This window comes from Amblyomma mixtum, chromosome 10 (assembly GCF_055824585.1).
Source record: "Amblyomma mixtum isolate Tamu chromosome 10, ASM5582458v1, whole genome shotgun sequence".
In the NCBI taxonomy this organism is placed as follows: Eukaryota; Metazoa; Arthropoda; class Arachnida; order Ixodida; family Ixodidae; genus Amblyomma; species Amblyomma mixtum.
This window is the reverse complement of record NC_143021.1, coordinates 23269722-23275896: the sequence shown is the minus strand read 5'-3', so window position 1 is coordinate 23275896 and position 6175 is coordinate 23269722.

Genomic DNA, 6175 nt, shown 5'->3' with positions numbered 1-6175 from the left:
GCTTCGGCAGGCCTGAATCTGTAAAATGTCTTTGCAGTACAGAATAAACTGATTGACTGATTGATTGATTGATTGATTGATTGATTGATTGATTGATTGATTGATTGATGTATTGGCAGTATTACCTCGCCTTTATAGAAAGAAGTGTATTAAAGCGGGTGCGGCGGATGAGTGTTCAATAGACAAGACCTCTTTCAATTTGACATGCCGCCCTTACATGTTGGAACGTGGCTTCTTGCTAAGAAGAATTTTGCGGCATGGACAGTGAACTGCCGTCTGTGTGATTCCTTAGACAAATCCACTTCTCGAAACGGTGGAAACCTCCCCGGCCTTTCGCGTTTCCTTGCTCTCTTTTTTTTTTCGCAAGAGACTTTTTTTTGCAAGAGTGTTCAAGAGGCAAGATCTCTTTGCGCCTTCTGGGTGCCGTATTTTCTGGGGACATACTTCAACGGACTCTCAAGAATGAAATAGAGATTACGCCCATTACACAAGGTTTTTGCTTAGAATGCAGGGCTCTAAGATTGCGAGTTATATTTTCGTGCCCATGGGACATTTTACCTTGTAGAAGAGCCACATGATAGATCACCACGTAGAACCGCCACGTTCAGCAAATCTGTTCAGGGAGCAGTTTGTTTGGTGCGGAGGGTATATGCTGCGCAAGATAGACCTCCTGTCTGGCTACCTTTACTTGATACATGTGTGTCTCCCGGAGTTATGATCAGCGTGCAGAGTGATAGTATCTATCACGAGTTTGCTGGGTATGGACTGGCTAGAAACTAGAAGAGCTAGAAGAACTAGAAGGCTAGAAGAACTAGAAGCCTGTCAGTGTTGTACTCCCACGCAATACAGAAAAGAAAGTACCTTTGTTGCATAGAGGTAGTGAGCTTGCTTCGAATCACCGGTTGCCCAGGTTTGATCCCAACTGCCTAGAAATAACTAACCTATTTTATCGCGCAATCAATTTAATTTAATTTGTTGCTAGCACCTTTGAACGTTTGATGGGACATTAGAATCAACAAACTACCATGTCAGGTCTCACGTCAGCGCCAAACATGATTCTCTTCGAGGGTTGTGGCCTCGCTGAACCCTTCGACAACTCGGGTATTACCTTCCCGCAGTCACTAGGGTTCGGGTCAAACGGGAAGTGTAAAGCTATCACGTTAACACGTCCGGCTACACACGGTAAGCTCATGTAACAATTTCATTACCTTTGCTAAGTAGTGTGAAGTTCACAATTTTACTCTGTGTCTAAGGTCTGATGTACGACCTGAGTTCACTTGTGCTGGCAAAAAAAAAAAAAAGATTGTAGTAAGAAATCGAGCTCACTGAGCTGTGTTTATTTAATTATGTACAACCTGCGGCAAAACGAAATCCGGAATTTCTGAATCTTCAATAACCCACGCACTCCCGTTATATTTGACGCTATTATTTCCAATCCAAAATTGTTTTTCGCCGATGTCGCAGAATAGGCACTAGGAAAAGTTACATAACGGCAGTGTAGTGCAGAACACCCAGAACGGTTCCCTTGCTCCACAGAGGCAGAGGTACGCTATTCTACTGAAATGCAATGACGTATGTACTGCATGTTTAACTGCCACCGCGGTGGCTCAGTGATTATGGCGCTCGGCTGCTGACCCAAAAGACACCGGTTCGTTACCAGCAACGGCAGTGAAATTTCGATGGAGGCTAGTATCTAGAGACCCGTGTACTGAGCGATGCCAGTGCACCTTAAATAGCTCCAAGTGGTTGAAATATCCTGAGCCTTTCACTACGGCGCCCCTCATAGCCTGAGTCGCTTTGGGACGTTAACCCCCATAAACCGAATCACACTTTTTTTTTAATATTTTGGGGAGTTAACCCTTCAGTTCTCTCTTCTTCCTCTCTTTCCACTGTCACTTTCCTTATTGTAGCACTGAGAAGCTACCTAACAAAATTTTGGAATTTGCTCAACAGCCTCTCTAAGCATCCGTTATTCTGCAATCTGGCATGAAAAAGTAGTACGCGTGATTGAAAAGGTCCATGCTCAATTACGAATGCTAGAGAAAAACGTTTTCAAGCACAGCTGTGAAACCTGTCATGTACAAGAAGGCAAAATTATGGAGAGGGATAATAGAAAGGAGCGGTCTACATGAGATGCCGACAAGCAAGCGTTTGCGGCTGTATAGAAAAAAGAAGGCGGCGCAGAAAAATAGTGCTAGACACAGCAAAAAACAATCACAAAAAGGTATGCTTATATTTAATAAGATAGTTACATAAACAATACTTAAAAAACTCATTGAAGGATTGTGCGGGTGACTTCTGTCCATTCAGTCAACAATTCATGGCCCTGAGCGAAGGCGACTATTCTCACTGTTGGCAAGTCACATGCGTTTATTGCTGCTGATCCGCCTGCGACATCGTGCTCCTATGCACACCCTGAGCTGCAAAGACTCCGCCACGTATATTTCAGTCCAAAGTCGAAGCATCCCTAATCGAGAGATGACAAAGATATTTATCGTGAATTGTAACTCCGTTGCCGCAGATGTCGCCAAAGTGTTGGAGACAATGGTCTGGCACCGAGTCCACGTATTCGTCGGAAACCCACAAGGTGCATTCTGGAAAAAAGATGAAGCCACTCTGGAGTGATCACTGTGTTGTCTGCCTCACTGACCATTTCTATGTTTGGCAATGAAAATATGCAGAGGAATGAGTGCTTTTCGTGGTGAGGGCACAAAGCGTTAGGTTACGAGCAGGGTGTAAGATTATATTAAGGTAATGACACTTACTGCCCGCCGCGGGGGAGAACGTGCAAAGATTTTGTTCGCGCTCGAGTGCATGCTCCGACCGCAGTGGCCTGGAGGAGTTTCGGAGAACTGGTCAATATAGCTACTACCTAGAGTTACTACCAATAGAGTTAAATACATAGCCTTACGCGGTTCTTTCCCTACGTGGCTCGCGCCTCTATTGCCTGAACGCGATCTGATGGTTGAAAAGAGTCAATGCATTGCGGAGAACACGACTCATTTTCATCGTTGAACACTAGACCGTTGCTAACAGTCCATTCGTACACCTACTGATTTCGTACTTTGTGACATTTCTTTTTGTCCGAGTGCACATGTCGAAAGAAAACTAGGTTTTCTTATCAATAACACGCAATTTTATTCGAAGTGTTCCACTTGTTAAAAAGAAAACATTTGTGATTTGTGTCGTATACAGCAGATGGCGCCACCCATCCAAAGCATGGCGGGTTTTTTGTTCGTAACTCACTAAAGTAGGTCTTGGTGCAGCCGAAGCATAAGTAGGAAGCTGTGTCATTCAATGCAACAGTAATATGACTAGAATAAAATAAATTCGGCAGCCAGAATGAAGCGGATTGAGCGTGCACATGCTCTAACCACAGCACCGCACTTGCTCTAACCACTGCACCAAGTCCACCTCCTGCATGCAACAAAGGCGGCTTACCCTGATAGTTTGCATGCTTAGGGGAGCACTAGTGGTCATTCGCTTGCGGAGCGGGGGGCGCTTCATAGCGACGTGCCATTCGGTGCCGCTCCACGCTCTGTTTGTGGTATTTTGTGCTGCCGAAGGGCATCTCGATTCGTGACCATTAGGTCCTCTGCTAGAATGTACAGTGGGTACCATGCACGAATAAGTGCTGCTAAAATAAGGCCTTAATTGGTTGCGGTTTGGTACCTCCCTCGGTGATCGTTGCGCAATCTACTGTGCTGGTGCGTTCCGAGCCCATAGGCGGTCGTCGCGGGCTATGCGCATGGTGGAGGTGATATGTTGGTTGTTTTTGTGGCGTACCTACACAGCCCAGCCGCGTCCAAAAGGCGACTCGCCGCGATTATGGGCAATGCGTACTTCTTAGCCAACTGTAGTTCGGCCTGGGTGACTTAAGTTCATCAAATGTAGCTTTTTAATCCTCTTTCGGTGCATCCTACCTGTGCCTGTTTGGTTTGACTTAAAGGGGTTTAAAATCCTAAAGCGACTAAGGCTATGAGGACATCGTCGGGGAGGGCTGCAGATGCTTTTGACCACCTGAGGTTTTTTACCATGCACTGATATCCCACGGTACACGGTCCTCTAGCGTTTCGATGCTGGCAAAATGAACCCTTTTCTTTCGGGTCAGCAGCCGACTGCCATAACCATTGAGCTGCAGTGGTGGCGTTGCCTGGACCTTTGGCACAGAGTAATGCCCAGAGCAGATAGGGTATTACAACCGAGACACCATACCTATTATATATTTATAAGTTCGACATTGAGTGCATGCATATTTCTGATAGGTTTATGCAGTCATTGTCCAAGGCGACGGATGCAGTGAATGACAGAACTGCTGCCTCGGTTTGGTCTCCTGGCTCTCGAAAAATTGCCCATAAACCTGCGACTAAATGTGTTTTGTACCTAACCTCGTGAATACACGAAATCACATTTGCCAGCAGTGCTTTTTGTTGCAGTAAATTTTTTTGTTGCACAGAATTGCTATTCAGGCTGCAGTGCATTAAGGAATGACAGTTGTGCAGTTTGCCGTCTCTACGCTATATGAGCTAGGTAACGAAAGCCGAGCTTAGGGCTCCAGGTTTATTGAGACCACCTCAGATCCTTTATTGTGCGCTGACATCCCACAGCATACGAACGCCTTTTTCTCTGCCCACTGACCTATCCCTGGTCCAAAAGTATGGAGGTAGCGATGTCTGAAAACAAAACAAATGGTGCTACCAACGGCGCCCGCATTCTCCGTAGTCCATGTGCACCAGCATCACTCTGACTTTCCGAAGAATCTTCTTCGTAAGCGCACCAAATGCGGCAAGGCACAGTAGCGCAGCAAATTTCAGTCGGCGATCTCATGGCCTCGAACAGTTTGCACCCGTTGTGCATTTTTGTGCCACAACACAAGGTGGTATGAAAGGTAGGAGATACGCAGACCACGTTTATAACAAATTCGCAGGTGCATAATTTGCACACGACTTTCTAAAGATCGGTGGACCAATTTGTGGCATAACATTGTTAAGAGTAAAATAGCCACTTTAGCAGGTGCACTGCAGTTCTGCGGTACTATCATCCACCAGGTGTAGTTTAAAGCCTGAAGTATTTTACCTTTTCGCTCATATACAGGGTCTGTTCTGAAAGTAGTACGACTCATTTTTTTAAATAAAATTTGTTCATGACAGTAGTACAAACGATTAGAATTTTTCAAAGTAGCACCCTTCCGCACCTAATAAGTTTTCCAGTTTTCGCACGCCTCCAGGAACGCCTCGACCGGAATGCTGTTTAGCGCCCTCGTCACGGGCTACTGAACCGCCTCTAACGATCCGTTATGTTTCCCCTTGAGCGTCGATTTTATTCTCGGGAATAGAAAAAGTCTGGCGGGGCCAAGTCGGTGCTGTAGGGGGCCTGAGGTAGCGTTGCCGGCTGGTGCTGGGCAAAAAATCGGGGTCCTCATTCACATGATGCAGAAGATCCTGTCAGATCGCTTTCCGGTTGGCCTTTTGTTCCTCTGACAACACTCCCGACACCAACTTCGCGCACACTTTCCTCATGGCTAAGTTTTCTGTCACGATCTCAAAAAGTTGGGTTTGAGGAATGCTCGAGTCATCAGCAATCATTCTGATACTCATCCTACGATCACTGTTCAGTAAATGTTTCACTAGCCACACATTTTCGTTGCTCTTTCTGGTCGAAGGGCGTTCGGAGCGGTCGTCGTCTTTCACTCTTTCCTTACCTTCTCGGAGCAGCTTGTGCCACTCAAAAAACACCTGGTCTACCCATGGCAGCGTCACCGTAGGCCTCATGTCGCGAGTCTCTGTGCCCGTTTTACCAAGATTTACACAAAATTTGATCGCGTTACGTTGATCCAGGAAACGCTCCATGATTCTGCGTGACGAGACGTTTCGACAGGGGTTCACAGTAGAAGCGACCTGCTCTCTTCTACGACCGAGAGGCGACTGCCGATTTTCCCCAGGATTCCCAATATCCCCCTTCAACGATTTTGCACGCGCAGACCGCCTCTCGCCCGCCAGTTTGCACAGGAAAAATCCAGTCCTACTACACTCAGAACAGACCCTGTACATGCCGATCCAGCTTCCCTTCACATCATTAGCGCTCAGCAACGCTGATGTCGGCGTAAAAGATAAACTCGGAGGAATTAACACAAGGGGCATTTTAGAAAATCCTTTACACGTTGTTTAGCTTAATG